Below are 17292 nucleotides of genomic sequence, written 5' to 3' on the forward strand. Positions count from 1 at the left end.
CCTTGCCCGACTTAGGTTTTCTTGTGGATGTGATAATCACTCCCAAAAAAGTGATGAAAACATAAGAGTTTGTCACATAAACTCAAAATAAAAAATTAAACTTTTCACTGGAGGGAAGACTTGAACCAAGGACCTCTCGTTCCGCAGCTGCTGACGCTAACCACAAGACCACGGCGCTCCTTACAGCGTCATCCTTGATGTGGCATATGTTGCAGATGGATACTCAGTTTGTATATTTTGCTTATTTTTTCATAGTTCTACACATCTTCTTCCTGTTGTCTCGATTGATCTCTGTTCAGTTTTTCAAGGCCTATCAACTGTGCCAACTTATAACTAAATCCGAGGGGGGTGCGATGGGGAGGTTCCCTTGTCAGTGTCGACAGAATGGTCGGTTTGTTTCCCGTTACAAGCAAAATTAATTTTAAAACGGAATTTTATGTGCCCATTCGGTAGAACGGTCCAAAATTAGTGTAGTGCGATATTCGTTTTATCGATATGTGTTAGCAGGGATGTTAAAACACGAAAAATAAGTAGTGCTCCAAAAGCGACTGAGTAGCTCCGCTGCCGGTGCTGACAGCTACCGCCATGCACATGCGCTGCTGCATCACTGGTTGATTTTCGTATTTCAACATCTGGTGGCTTTTCCCAGTTATGAACGATGTCTTCATACTGTTAGGAAGGCCTGAACTGACTGACTATGTCTATCAGAAGGGTCAATAGAAACGCATCGCTCAGAACTTTCACTTCGTTTTAAGCCTGCATTTATACTCGATATATCTAAGAAGAAGGAAAAAAAAAACTGTGGAGTCTAACGATAGCCACCGGCACTTCGTAAGGACAAAGCCCTAAAAGTAGGTTCAAAAGCCCTAAAGAATAATTTCACAATGTGTGTACCAGGAAAGAGCTGGGGCAGTCGAAAGTGGTGGAACGCATAAAGTCTGTCTAACAATTCGCCTATTAGTATTCCAGAAAATCACAGAAAGTGAGTGATTTGCAGCAGCATCATCACATAAGGGCAACGCCTTGTTGCTGCAACTGTTATCACCTAATTTGTGTCGCCTTTTTAATACTTTCATAATTTTCGTACTGTTACTTCCAATAGATCTTCGACTATTTGTTTCTTGGTCTCCCTTTGGTATCCCTTCGCATTATTTTTCTTTCCAATATGTTTACTAAAAACTTACTGTCTTTCAAGGCATATGTAAAAGTTTCTCTTTTGGGTAGATGTTATGACGTTTGTCTGCTCATTGGCATGCCGCGCGGGGTAGCCGCGCGGTCTTGGGCGCCTTGTCACGGTCCGTGCGCCTCCCCCCGTCGGAGGTTCGAGTCCTCTCTCGGGCATGGGTGTGTGTGTTGTCCACAGCGTTAGTTAGTTTAAATTAGATTAAGTAGTGTGTAGGCTTAGGGACCGATGACCTCAGCAGTATGGTCCCATAAGACCTTACCACAAATTTCCAGTTTTGCTCATTGATGTTTTTCATTCGTTAGCCTTCGTCAGAGCCATATGACTTCTCTGTATTTCAACAGTGTCCAACTTTCACAGCCATATAGGAGAACACTCGAGATGAACGTCTTGACAAACTGATTTCTGTACCAAATGGCTTATTTATTTATTCGTAGTAGTCTCCGTTCATTGAATGCACGCTTAGCAATTGCAGTTCTCTTCTGGATTTCGACTGCCTTCTGTAACTGAGGCTCCCAAACCACAAAATTTGTCACTTTTTTTATATTTTCGTCTGCAAATCTCAGCCAGTGAATGTTTTGAAGATTCTCATTAATTTTTCGATGAGAAGGGCTTTGCAAGTAGGTCGGTAATGAGCCCCCTCTTACCTCGTACCCAATTTTGGCTTTATATTGTTCTCCATTGCCGCCTACGCTCACACTTCCGTTTTTGTATACCTTAGGTTTGATATTCATCTACATCTACATTTATATTCCGCAAGCCACCCAACGGTGTGTGGTGGAGGGCACTTCACGTGCCACTGTCATTACCTACCTTTCCTGTTCCAGTCGCGTATGGTTCGCGGGAAGAACGACTGCCAGAAAGCCTCCGTGTGCGTTCGAATCTCTCTAATTTTACACTCGTGATCACCTCTGGAGGTATAAGTAGGGGCAAGCAATATATTCGATACCTCATCCAGAAATGCACCCTCTCGAAACCTGGACATCAAGCTACACCGCGATGCAGAGCGCCTCTCTTGCAGAGTCTGCCACTTGAGTTTGCTAAACATCTCCGTAACCCGTTTTAATGCGCCGCTCTTCTTTGGATCTTATCTATCTCCTCTGTCAACCCGACCTGGTACGGATCCCACACTGATGAGCAATACTCAAGTATAGGTCGAACGAGTGTTTTGTAAGCCACCTCCTTTGTTTATGGTCTACATTTTCTAAGGACTCTCCCAATGAATCTGAACCTGGCACCCGCCTTACCAACAATTGATTTTATATGGTCATTCCACTTCAAATCGTTCCGTACGCACACTCCCAGATATTTTACAGAAGTAACTGCTACCAATGTTTGTTCCGCTATCATATAATCATACAATAAAGGATCCTTCTTTCTATGTATTCGCAGTACATTACATTTGCCTATGTTAAGGGTCAGTTGCCACTCCCTGCACCAAGTGCCTATCTGCTGCAGATCTTCCTGCATTTAGCTGCAATTTTCTAATGCTGCAACTACTCTGTATATTATAGTATCATCCGCGAAAAGCCGCATGGAACTTCCGACACTATCTACTAGGTTATTTATATATATATCGTGAAAAGCAATGGTCCCATAACACTCCCCTGTGGGACGCCACAGGTTACTTTAACGTCTGTAGACGTCTCTCCCTTGAGAACAACATGCTGTGTTCTGTTTGCTGAAAACTCTTCAATCCACCCACGCAGCTGGTCTGATATTCCGTAGGCTCTTACTTTGTTTATCAGGCGACAGTGCGGAACTGTATGGAACGCCTTCCGGAAGTCAAGGAAAATGGCACCTACCTGGGAGCCTGTATCTAATATTTTCTCGGTCTCATGAGCAAATAAAGCGAGTTGGGTCTCACAAGATCGCTGTTTCCGGAATCCATGTTGATTCCTACAGAGTAGATTCTGGGTTTCCAGAAATGACATGATACGCGAGCAATAAACACGTTATAAAATTCTACAACAGATCGATGTCAGAGATATAGGCCTATAGTTTTGCGCATCTGCTCGACATCCCTTCTTGAAAACTGGAACTACCTGTGCTCCTTTACAATCATTTGGAACCTTCCGTTCCTCTAGAGACTTGCGGCACACGGCTGTTAGAAGGGGGGCAAGTTCTTTCGCGCACTCTGTGTAGAATCGAATTGGTATCCCGTCAGATCCTGTGGACTTTCCTCTGTCGAGTGATTTGATTTGCTTTTCTATTCCTTGGACACTTATTCCGATGTCAGCCATTTTTTCGTTCGTGCGAGGGTTTAGAGAAGGAACTGCAGTGCGGTCTTCCTCTGTGAAACAGCTTTGGAAGAAGATGTTTAGTATTTCAGCTTTACGCGTGTCATCCTCTGTTTCAATGCCATTATCATCCCAGAGTGTCTGGATGTGCTGTTTCGATCCACTTACTGATTTAACGTGAGACTAGAACTTCCTAGGATTTTCTGTCGTATTGATGTAGACTGAGGCAGATAATTCAGTATGCCCTCTATGAAACATCCCCTTAGAAAAATTAATGAATTACTGTACTGATAAACCTGTCACATTATTTGATTTTCAAACAGTGAGCAAAACTGAACGTACTCAGACATTACTCTCTTTACTTATTCTGATGAACACTAAACTGACACATAATATTTTTAGCGCAACGCAATCTGACTTTCAAAAATCCCTACAAAAGAATGGCCCTGACTGACATTAACCTATACGTTTCACAAATCACTTACCTCACAAAAGACTTCGTTACTCGAACTATAGCAATACAGCGAGCGCCACTACTGCCAGCTAAATAAAAGATTCAAACTACTGAAGGCACTAAATACTGATAGGCATAGTTAGCAAATGAAAGATTTTGATAGAGAACAAACAATGTATTTACCTCAACAGTGTACAAAAGTGATTATATACACTCCTGGGAATTGAAATAAGAACACCGTGAATTCATTGTCCCAGGAAGGGGAAACTTTATTGACACATTCCTGAGGTCAGATACATCACATGATCACACTGACAGAACCACAGGCACGTAGACACAGGCAACAGAGCATGCACAATGTCGGCACTAGTACAGTGTATATCCACCTTTCGCAGCAATGCAGGCTGCTATTCTCCCATGGAGACGATCGTAGAGATGCTGGATGTAGTCCTGTGGAACGGCTTCCCATGCCATTTCCACCTGGGGCCTCAGTTGGACCAGCGTTCGTGCTGGACGTGCAGACCGCGTGAGACGACGCTTCATCCAGTCCCAAACATGCTCAATGGGGGACAGATCCGGAGATCTTGCTGGCCAGGGTAGTTGACTTACACCTTCTAGAGCACGTTGGGTGGCACGGGATACATGCGGACGTGCATTGTCCTGTTGGAACAGCAAGTTCCCTTGCCGGTCTAGGAATGGTAGAACGATGGGTTCGATGACGGTTTGGATGTACCGTGCACTATTCAGTGTCCCCTCGACGATCACCAGTGGTGTACGGCCAGTGTAGGAGATCGCTCCCCACACCATGATGCCGGGTGTTGGCCCTGTGTGCCTCGGTCGTATGCAGTCCTGATTGTGGCGCTCACCTGCACGGCGCCAAACACGCATACGACCATCACTGGCACCAAGGCAGAAGCGACTCTCATCGCTGAAGACGACACGTCTCCATTCGTCCCTCCATTCACGCCTGTCGCGACACCACTGGAGGCGGGCTGCACGATGTTGGGGCGTGAGCGGAAGACGGCCTCACGGTGTGCGGGACCGTAGCCCAGCTTCATGGAGACGGTTGCGAATGGTCCTCGCCGATACCCCAGGAGCAACAGTGTCCCTAATTTGCTAGGAAGTGGCGGTGCGGTCCCCTACGGCAATGCGTAGGATCCTACGGTCTTGGCGTGCATCCGTGCGTCGCTGCGGTCCGGTCCCAGGTCGACGGGCACGTTCACCTTCCGCCGACCACTGGCGACAACATCGATGTACTGTGGAGACCTCACGCCCCACGTGTTGAGCAATTCGGCGGTACGTCCACCCGGCCTCCCGCATGCCCACTATACGTCCTCGCTCAAAGTCCGTCAACTGCACATACGGTTCACGTCCACGCTGTCGCGGCATGCTACCAGTGTTAAAGACTGCGATGGAGCTCCGTATGCCACGGCAAACTGGCTGACACTGACGGCGGCGGTGCACAAATGCTGCGCAGCTAGCGCCATTCGACGGCCAACACCACGGTTCCTGGTGTGTCCGCTGTGCCGTGCGTGTGATCATTGCTTGTACAGCCCTCTCGCAGTGTCCGGAGCAAGTATGGTGGGTCTGACACACCGGTGTCAATGTGTTCTTTTTTCCATTTCCAGGAGTATATATATATACTGCGTGTGATCATTGCTTGTACAGCCCTCTCGCAGTGTCCGGAGCAAGTATGGTGGGTCTGACACACCGGTGTCAAAGTGTTCTTTTTTCCATTTCCAGGAGTATATATATATACACTCCTGGAAATGGAAAAAAGAACACATTGACACCGGTGTGTCAGACCCACCATACTTGCTCCGGACACTGCGAGAGGGCTGTACAAGCAATGATCACACGCACGGCACAGCGGACACACCAGGAACCGCGGTGTTGGCCGTCGAATGGCGCTAGCTGCGCAGCATTTGTGCACCGCCGCCGTCAGTGTCAGCCAGTTTGCCGTGGCATACGGAGCTCCATCGCAGTCTTTAACACTGGTAGCATGCCGCGACAGCGTGGACGTGAACCGTATGTGCAGTTGACGGACTTTGAGCGAGGGCGTATAGTGGGCATGCGGGACGCCGGGTGGACGTACCGCCGAATTGCTCAACACGTGGGGCGTGAGGTCTCCACAGTACATCGATGTTGTCGCCAGTGGTCGGCGGAAGGTGCACGTGCCCGTCGACCTGGGACCGGACCGCAGCGACGCACGGATGCACGCCAAGACCGTAGGATCCTACGCAGTGCCGTAGGGGACCGCACCGCCACTTCCCAGCAAATTAGGGACACTGTTGCTCCTGGGGTATCGGCGAGGACCATTCGCAACCGTCTCCATGAAGCTGGGCTACGGTCCCGCACACCGTTAGGCCGTCTTCCGCTCACGCCCCAACATCGTGCAGCCCGCCTCCAGTGGTGTCGCGACAGGCGTGAATGGAGGGACGAATGGAGACGTGTCGTCTTCAGCGATGAGAGTCGCTTCTGCCTTGGTGCCAATGATGGTCGTATGCGTGTTTGGCGCCGTGCAGGTGAGCGCCACAATCAGGACTGCATACGACCGAGGCACACAGGGCCAACACCCGGCATCATGGTGTGGGGAGCGATCTCCTACACTGGCCGTACACCACTGGTGATCGTCGAGGGGACACTGAATAGTGCACGGTACATCCAAACCGTCATCGAACCCATCGTTCTACCATTCCTAGACCGGCAAGGGAACTTGCTGTTCCAACAGGACAATGCACGTCCGCATGTATCCCGTGCCACCCACCGTGCTCTAGAAGGTGTAAGTCAACTACCCTGGCCTGCAAGATCTCCGGATCTGTCCCCCATTGAGCATGTTTGAGACTGGATGAAGCGTCGTCTCACGCGGTCTGCACGTCCAGCACGAACGCTGGTCCAACTGAGGCGCCAGGTGGAAATGGCATGGCAAGCCGTTCCACAGGACTACATCCAGCATCTCTACGATCGTCTGCATGGGAGAATAGCAGCCTGCATTGCTGAGAAAGGTGGATATACACTGTACTAGTGCCGACATTGTGCATGCTCTGTTGCCTGTGGTTCTGTCAGTGTGATCATGTGATGTATCTGACCCCAGGAATGTGTCAATAAAGTTTCCCCTTCCTGGGACAATGAATTCACGGTGTTCTTATTTCAATTTCCAGGAATATATATATATATATATATATATATATATATATATATATATATATATGTGTGTGTGTGTGTGTGTGTGTGTGTATTAGTCCATGATATCTAATATTACAAATTTACTCTTTCTGGTGGACGCACGTCCAGATCATCCGCTCTCAAAATTCCGCCATCTCTCTCCCCACATCCACCACTGCTGGCGGCTCACCTCCAACTGCGCAACGCTACGCGCTGTTAACATCCAGCTGCCCAACACTAAAATAGCAAACAACAATTCAAACCAGCCACAGACTGCACACAGCACAGCCAGTGATTTTCATACAGTGCGCTACGTGGCGTTACCAATATAAAAACCTAAACAGCCTACTTACAGCTCAACTTCCACAAGGGAACTGTGTCTTCTGGTGTTTATCCGCAATATAAACGGATCTCGGATTCATACATGTACTGACTGGCCAGGGATTGTTAACATCGCGGGAACATCTCGCGGAGCTGTTGTTTTGCGGCAGCAGCTAGGAAGCCGCCGCGACCGCGGCCGCTCCCTGGCCACGTGCCAGCAGTAACAGCGATCCCGACAAGACGTGTCGCCATTAGCATCGAAACGGCCACCGAACACAGCGACTCCCCCCGCACTTGCAGGTCCGATGACCGCAGAAGCGGGTCGCGCCGGAGCGCCCAGCCCCGCCCCGGCACCCGGAGCGCGCTACTTAGAGACACCGCGGGGGTGGCGGCGCGCGGCCACCGCAGTTGTGCACACGCACACAATTACCCCTGGCCTCCCACCCTCCGCCCTCGCAGCCGCCGGCAACCCCGTGTACAGATGGTCCAGATGTCTGTACACCGGGCGCAGCATTTACGGGGGACATTTAGTGCTATTAGCGGAGTAGTCGGCGGTCAATACGGCAGGCCGGCCCATTACGTCGAGCGCCGGTGTTTACGTATGCTAATGCGTCGACAGCCGGCGGCGCTCTGTCGGGAGCGCCTGACCCCTCGGCCAGCGGCGGCCTGTGACGGACTGCGTGCCAGCCGTCAAAACTCGTGATGCGCGCCACCTGCGAAACGGGCAGAGCTCTGCGCCTAACGCTTTTTCAAACTTCCGTAATCAACACGTTCAGTGTGTATGCTGCTCATTGAAGAAAAACACTACACACTCACTGTGGTGTCCATACTGTAAGACCTTCGGTACACACACCATCAGATTATTTGACTTGTCGCTCTAGCGAAGTAGGCGAGTGTTAGCAATATGTCTCGTGGTCTTATCGTGGCGTGTTTATCTTCTGCCGTTAGGTCAGACGATAGAAATGCCACTTGCACGCTTAGAGTACCAGATTGACGGTGGCCAACTTTAAACAGAACTTGATTAATTTTCACACACATTTATTAAAATAATAAAAATCATAAACCTTACTTAACTTGATTCTGGATGCTATTTACAATTGACAATCTGAAGTTCCTTTGGTATTGGTACGTTAACCTTATTCTCACCTATCTCTGATACTTGACAAGGTGTCTATACATTTATCTTCGTGGCTATGTACAGGAATATGATAATCTTATTAGGCGCAGACTGAAACTTGACTATAGACTAATGCAGACTGACTAATCAAAGGTCTGTACACTAATTATAATATCTCGCGCGTTCATGTATCACTGCGCGAGTGTGATCCGCGAGGAGAAACGGTTCTACGTTAGCAGCAATCTCATTGGATGCGTTACGTATTAATACGCGGATCGGCGGAAGCAGAATTGGGTCTGTCTCTATGGCAGCGCCATCTCGGAGTGCGGAGACGGACGAGCGCTGCGCCTGCGCTGTTGTGCTTAGCGGGGCGCGCTCTAGTGGGAAAGTTGTGTACGCGCTGACCACGCGCACCTATGTACACAACACTTACACTTCCAAAATTTTTATCATGCGATATACACAAAATGGTCCAATGCTGACAGCTTTTCAGATGTAACATCATCGCTATAATGATGAACGTAAACTATTTGGTCATTATTTTCTTAAGTGACTTGTTACTGTTCTCAGTCATCATGTCTAGTAGTGGTGGTGGTGGTGGTGGTGGTGGTGGTGGTGGTAGTAGTAGTAGTAGTTTATTAATCTATAGACTACTCTCACAAGGATATTGGAGATGTCTTGGTATTACAATTCAACAGAGCCAAAAATATATGAGCACGTGCTGATTCATATGGGTTTTATGAACCCACAAGGCCTTCAAAAACGACACGCGATATTCTCTCTCACTCTATGCAATAGTCGTTACACTCACAGAAAATATTGACAGAGCATTTTTGTATGAATTTTAATGTAGTTAAATTTTGTGCTGGGATATGTTTTCCCTGGAGGAAACGGTTTTCGAGTTATTCAAGAAAAACGCATTTGAATATCACTTTTCTACGATTTTCTTGATTAATTCCAGATCTAAGGCGTCTGGCGAAAAAGTATCCCACTACAATATTTAACTACATTAAATTTTCTTCAGAAAGTTTCTGTTATTTTTTCTGTAGGACTAATACACTGAAGAGCTACAGAAACTGGTACACCTGGCTAATATAGTGTAGGTCCCCAGAGAGCATGCAGAAGTGCAGCAACACTACGTGGCATGGACTCGACTAATCTACATCTACATCTACATTTATACTCCGCAAGCCACCCAACGGTGTGTGGCGGAGGGCACTTTACGTGCCACGGTCATTACCTCCCTTTCCTGTTCCAGTCGCGTATGGTTCGCGGGAAGAACGACTGTCCGAAGGCCTCCGTACGCGCTCGAATCTCTCTAATTTTACATTCGTGATCTCCTCGGGAGGTATAAGTAGGGGGAAGCAATATATTCGATACCTCATCCAGAAACGCACCCTCTCGAAACCTGGACAGGAAGCTACACCGCGATGCAGAGCGCCTCTCTTGCAGAGTCTGCCACTTGAGTTTGCCAAACATCTCCGTAACGCTATCACGCTTACCAAGTAACCCTGTGACGAAACGCGCCGCTCTTCTTTGGATCTTCTCTATCTCCTCCGTCAACCCGACCTGGTACGGATCCCGCACTGATGAGCAATACTCAAGTATAGGTCGAACGAGTGTTTTGTAAGCCACCTAATGTTTGAAGTAGTGCTGGACGGAACTGACGCCATGAATCCCCGACTGACATGCAGGGTCCATGGATTCATGAGGTTGTCTCCATACCCGTACATGTCCACCTGCTCGATACGAGACTCGTCCGACCATGCAACACGTTTCTAGCCATCGACAGTCCGATGTCAGTGTTGACGGGCCCAGGCGGGGCATAAAGCTTTGTGTCGTGCAGTTATCGTGGGTACACGAGCGGCCCTTCGGTTCCGAAGATCCATATTGATATTGTTTTGGTGAATGGTTCGCACGCTGATACTTGTTGATGGCCGAAATCTGCGGAAATTTGCAGAAGGCTTGCACTTCTATCACGTCGAACGATTCTCTTCAGTCGTCGTTGGTCCTGTTCTTTCAGCATCTTTTCGCGGCCGCAGCGATGTCGGGGATTTGATATTACCCACTTCATCGCTACCTCGGAGATTATGTGTCTCATTGTTCGTGCGCCGATTATAAAACCACGTTCAAACTCACTTAAATCTTGATAACCTGAGATTTTAGCAGTAGTAATCTTTCTAACAACTGCGCCAGGCAATTGGTGTCTTTATGTAGGCGTTGCCGACGGAAGCGCCGTATTATTCCTGTTTATATATCTCTGTATCTGAATACGGGTCGCCCGCTGTGGCCGAGCGATTCTAGGCGCTTCAGTCTGGAACCGCGCGACCGCTACGGTCGCAGGTTCGAATCCTGCCTCAGGCATGGGCGTGTGTGATGTCCTTAGGTTAGTTAGGTTTAAGTAGTTCTAAGTTCTAGGGGACTGATGACCACAGCAGTTAAGTCCCATAGTGCTCAGAGCCATTTCAACCATTTTTTTGAATACGCATGCTACTACCAGTTTCTTTGGGGCGTCTGTGTAGTCTGCTCGTAGCGAGCGAGAGAATAAGATCTTGCTCGTGGTATTTGAAGGCGTTGCAGGTTGCATAAAACCTGTTGGTAGTGGCAGCTCTGTTACCTTGCATACAGCTGTTTACATACTTCCAGGTCTAATTTGACAAGGGTGGGACGGGTAGGCAGCCGTGGCCTTATAGTAGGAACCATATCGGCATTTGCCTGATGTCTGCTGTAGCAGAAGCTATCTCACCGAGACACAAATAGACGAGTAGTCTACAGTATCATAAACAGTAGAAGTGTGAGCAAGAAAAATTGATATTTCGGTGTGGAAAGAGATACGAAACGAACGAATAAAAAGTACTTGAGGAAGTATGGTATATTGTTTAAAAGTTCCGAGGGTACGTAGAAGAACTAGGCTTTGCAGACGACATTTCACCACCAATTTGACAGCTAGGCGTGTGATTATGAACAGCAGTACAAGTCTCTCAGCGCATTGGTGCATGTAGTAGGTGGGCAATAAGAGAATGCTAAGAATGGACCAGTGGTCAGTGAAGTCGGACTGACGGGTACAGGGTTTTTATGACGCTTAATATTTTGTTAAAAGAGTGTAGAGGCGTCAAGTACTATTGGGTGTATCAGGATGGTAGTACCCAAGAGGGCATTAAATTAGAAAATTATGTCGGTGGGTACAGAAAGATGTCTCCACAAATCCTGTTATCCTAAGAAAATTCTACATTAAAATTAAAATATTCCTTTATTTAAGCACTAGTAATGACCACGATTTGAGACATAAATTCATTTAAATTTTACTGACACGTTATTATCTTCCTACGAAAACCATTAAATGTATACAGAAGCAGATCTGAGAGGTTGGCATTATCTTGCCACTTTAACATAAAAAAGGGTGTTTGGACAATTATTTCCATTTGGTGAAAGGAGTGCGTATATGAACACTGGGATACAATACCAAAATTAAAGTTAATTAAGTGAAAGCTCACAAATTCTTGAATGTAGAACTGTACAATTAGTTCATGTGCAAAATAAAAAGAATAAACGACTGCGAGCCCAGATACATAACTACTGACGGCTTTCTCTTTGAAAGTCGCACGCACGAATACACGCACAGGCTCAGACACGCAAACCCATACATGCGTGCACATAAATGACGAGTATCACTAGGCGCTGTCATTTATAATCGTACATCTAACGTTAGAACAAAATTTCTGTGATCGGTGGACCATAAACGAATATCCATTTTTCACATGTCACCTACGTTGGAATTTTTACCTCTAAATTTTTCGAGCCGCAGGGGGCGTGTCTGTAGAAGACGCATTTTGGCTTCTAAATTTTTGGAGGCAAAACAGACGTCAGACATCAAACTAGTTAGTTAAAGAAGAAATTAAATAAATAATAATTGAGCATCCTACTAGCATTGCAATGTACCTAACAACCTTCTAATGAAAATTTGAAAGCCGGCCGTAGTGGCCGAGCTGTTCTAGGCGCTTCAGTCTGGAACCGCGCGACCGCTACGGTCGCAGATTCGAATCCTGCCTTCGGCGTGGATGTGTGTGATGTCCTTAGTTAAGTTTATGTAGTTCTAAGTTCGAGGGGACTGATGACCACAGCAGTTAAGTCCCATAGTGCTCAGAGCCATTTGAAAGTATGAGCTAAAGTACGACTCCGACTGTTTATCTCAACGTCAGTCGATTTGTTATTGCTTTTTGTAAGAGTTTTTCACATCGTAGTGTTCACCAACGAGGGAACACTATCTGAATTAGAGTAAAGCCAGAAAAGAAATCAGCAGTCTTGTGAAGGAAGCAGACAGTCATTAATCTATAAATATCAAAGGAAACAACATGAATGCAACTGGAATGTGTAATGCTATACTACTGCATGATGTTGATCCATAGACAGGGCAATAACTCATGGAAAGTTCAATGTCGTATGTAGCTCTATATTTTTCTATGTGAGTAAACCTAGTTCCCTCTGAGAAGCTAGCTAATACATTTTTACACTGCACTGTTTCGGACGGACAGCTCGTATAGTTTATGAAAAGTTGTAACGTGTATTCAGAGCAATTGGCATTTTCGGACTAGCTCATTTACCGTCGCTTACAGCAACTGGGCTCGCGTCTGCTGATAAACGTCGTTAAGCATTTCTGGAAAATGTAAAGACCTGCTTGGTGGATAGAAAGCAATCTAAAATGATGACAGAGCTACAAAACCCATCTGGATTTCAATTAGAGTCCACCTTCATTTACGCGGATGACGCAATAAGATACGCAACTGCGAGTGACGGCTCTGAAACGATTAGGTGCAGGTCTTTGAAATTCAGCTTTCATTGCGGTATTTCGCTTTGATGGAGACGTAATATTTCAGCCTCCGTGCAACTGAAAGGTACCCATGCTTATAATAAGTTGTCCGTATTAATTGCTATTACTGCAGGTATTAGAATCTCGCTAGACCGATGTAGGTACACTGAATTCATAGCGACTCGTTATAGATCTTAACTGCTGAGGCAGCAGTTAAATCTAATTTTGACGATAATGACATTGAAGCATTTACCTATATTGCAACTAACATATTTCACAATTTTACAAAGTAAAGTAATTTTTTGACACAACTTTAACGTCATCAGAAGCATTGTGTGAACTATGCACGTAACAATTTCCTAAAATGTACTTAACTCAGAGGCCATTGTTTGTAAGATTGTTACATGTTTTTCTGGTATATAAGTAGGCGCATACTTGCTATATTCTCATTTTACTGCTATTTGACATTGGCTAGTAACATGAGAAAAACTTCACAAATTGAAGTTACAACGCTATCGTTCTGCATCTTTTAAGGACACACCTTTATCTAATGATTTAGTCAAGAAAGACTGGAGCTAATGTACTCCTTCTGTCTAGACATTTAGCAACCACCCCAGGACATTGCCTAAAATTTTTCCGATGGATTTGACATTCATCAGTCATAGAGAAAGCTCAAGATTTAAACGCTGGGGCCTCTCTCCATGCCACCAGAACGAGAAAACGCTTCATGCTGTGATAGCTTACATATGAAGGGCTTATTTCAATAGTGGAGTCCTAAAGTTAAATGAGCGCTGAAAAATCTGCAGTTGAGATACCAGAAATATTCAGGTATATATACTTGAGTATTTCTGGTATCTCAACTGCAGATTTTTCAGCGCTCATTTAACTTTAGGACTCTGTATCTCAGAATGAACAAAAATGGGCTTGTACCACTATTGAAGTAAGCCCTTCATATGTAAAACAATATTCATCACGGCAAATTATTACCTTTTTGTTTGATATACTTAAGACGTCCAAAACTCTCAGCGTTACGCTCTGCCCGTTTACCGGTTTTCAGCGAGCCACAGAAAAGAAATTACTTCAGTTGTAGTTTCGACGATGACGACGATGATAATGACGATGGCGTTGATGATGATGATGATGATGATGATGATGATGATGATGACTATGGCTGTAGGGTGCTAACCTGTAGGGTCATTACCGCCGATGAAATGTCGAGTAGTGGTGATGTATAACTCACGCCTATTCGGTTATCGTCCTTATGCGTTACAACTATATGATATATTTTTGTTGCTATTTCCAGTGCGATCATCATGCCTCTTGCGATTTAGACATAACACCAACGAAAATTTGTATGCAGTATGAAGGAACGGAAAACTGGAGACCTCTCTCAGCAGTTTCCAAAGGAACTAAGCGAAGAGCACCCGTGATGGATAAAAGTGAAATTGTCGCGCGTCGATTTAGCGAGAAGAAACACCAGAACACCGCTTGACGGAACACACAAATAACAATACCTTTTAAAAGAGCCATTGCACTTGTGTCATCCAAAGGAGCACAGCCTCTCTTTAGGTGAAGGTACACACACACACACACACACACACACACACACACACACACACACACACACGCAAAGTCTCACAGCGTGTAACGGCCGAAGTGACGACGCTATAACGTCATACAACAAACGTCAAATATGAACAGTTTCCATCAGAGTGTAGTGCGTGGCCGTTTCCTAGTATTCAGTGGTAGTATTACTCCGACGTAAGTTACAGCACAATCGATCAGCTCAGTGGTAGTGCACCGGCAGTCTGCTACACGTGTTTCTTGAGGCTCCGAAACGTGACAAGAAAGTAACGATGCACATTTATGTACTAACTACTTATGATTCATTAATGGTGGCCACATTAGATGGGACCGGTTTCATACTACTAGGTGTATACTCATCCATACTCGTTCCTAATCCTCCTCAAAAATAATAATTCCTCGTGGGTCACAGACCTGGTGTATGTGTTGGTGGCCACTTATTCCCAATAATACTACTAGTGGAATGCAACTAAAATTTAACGTGGAATGCGAATCACTTGTCTTTTCTAGCGAATCTGCGCTTCACTGGGACTTGAAGGCTAGGTTCAAGTCAGACAAATATTGCCTGCTCTGGTAGGTTTCGGTTTACATTCGAGCTCTTTACAGGTAGAGAACCAAGAGCTTAACTCCCCAACACCTGTTTGCGTAATAATGCGCAATAGCTCCCGCTTTTATACTTCTCCGCGCAGGGCAATATACAATTGAGCTGACTAGTTTTGATGATACCATCACAATTATAGGCCTCGTACTAATTCGACGTGACAAATATCCCAGTAGAAATTCGATGTGTCTTCTGTGTTTTGTGTCAAGGTTGGTAGTTGTGACATCATGGAGGTACTATGCTGAATCTTGCAGCAAGCAGAGAAGGAAGACAGGGGCTTAACCAGCGGGGACAGTCTTCCTCTTCCCCATCTCTTCTCACTAGATAAGTTATTTTCACAAACCGGGCCTTTCTGGACACCCTCTGCAGCGTGCAGGTTACCAAACTTTAGTAGAGTCAGTCGCTTGGTGGGGTTGCCACATTAGGCCTCATGACGTGGCCGGTTCTTGTTCGAGGATTCCTTCCTCTAGATAAATTGCTTCCTACACAGCTTCAGAGTCTCTGCTACATCGAAGGTGTTGCCTCTTCCACGAGCTTCGCCGTGTCAAAGTGCCTTTCTTCCGCTGTTGCTGGTATTAAGGTCTTTCTTCTTTAAAAGAAATAAGTAAATAGAAAAAATGGTGTTTGAGACGGAATAAACACTGAATTGCTAAAATATAGCGAAATGTTTTTTGAGCTACGATTCTTACACATAATAGGCGAATGTTGAAGAAGGATGACATAACTCCTGCATGGCATATAGCCGAAATAACATCTAGATTTAAGAAAGAGGAAAGAAAGAACTGTGGAAACCCACTCAACTCTGTCTATAAAGTGCACTACAGGATAATAAATAGTCAGTTTAAGATAATTACTGATGTAATATTAGATGAAGGACAAGCAGGATTTAGAAAATGTTGTTCATGTACAGAAAGCATCTTCAGTCTAAAACAAATAACTCAACCTTGAGACGCATGTTGCACTTACCGCCTACATAAAAAGTATTCGATAAAATAAACATGTCTAAACTATGGACATTAAGTGTCTCAAAGGATACAGCACCATTTAATTCAAATTCTAAAAAGAGTATGTCACACAGCTGAGATGCTAATCACTGGAGGGACTAAGAATATTAATTTAAGTGTACAGTGACCGAGAGAATTATTAATTTATGCAGTAAATTACAAAGAACCGTCGAAGTTACAACATTAATTTTCTTTAATGCTTGATGATTAGTGCCGGCCAGTGTGGCCGAGCGGCTGTAGGCACTTCAGTCTGGAACCGCGCGACCGCTACGGTCGCAGGTTCGAATCCTGCCTCGTGCATGGATGTGTGTGATGTCCTTAGGTTAGTTAGGTTTAATTAGTTCTAAGTTCTAGGGGGCTGATGACCTCAGAAGTTAAGTCCCATTGTGCTCAGAGCCATTTGAACCAACAACGTGGATCAAAAAATTTCATAATTTGCATAAAAAAATGTCGCAGTCTATAATAGCTTTTTACGTTTCTCTATGTGCAACACACCTGCACTTCCTGTGGCTAAGTTCTTTGACCGTAGCCCACATGTTTGTATGTAAACACAGTGTATTTCACGAGTGCACATGGTAAAAGCGAAATATGCAGCTAAACTTTATAAAACTGAAATATGGAAGTGAAAATGATAATAAGTGTCCAACTAAGTGGAAAAACTGTCACCATAGCGTAGCTATAATAATGATGCTTCATCTTTATGAAGTACAAATACATTTTCGACAAATGCTGCCTTTCCACTTACAATTGCCCCACTTGTATCTGTTTAGTCACCAGCAAATATTTTTTTTGTATTTATTCAGTGATCTCCAGCAA

The 17292-nt window shown here is 45.4% G+C and overlaps 1 protein-coding gene across 1 annotated transcript in view; it reads left to right on the top strand.

Annotated features, from left to right (window-relative positions):
* Positions 1–17292, top strand: part of LOC126234227 (brain-specific angiogenesis inhibitor 1-associated protein 2-like) — a 597394-nt gene that overhangs the window by 99490 nt on the left and 480612 nt on the right. The gene's annotated exons all lie outside the window — the stretch shown is intronic.

The sequence above is a fragment of the Schistocerca nitens genome, chromosome 2 (assembly GCF_023898315.1).
Source record: "Schistocerca nitens isolate TAMUIC-IGC-003100 chromosome 2, iqSchNite1.1, whole genome shotgun sequence".
Taxonomy (NCBI): domain Eukaryota; kingdom Metazoa; phylum Arthropoda; class Insecta; order Orthoptera; family Acrididae; genus Schistocerca; species Schistocerca nitens.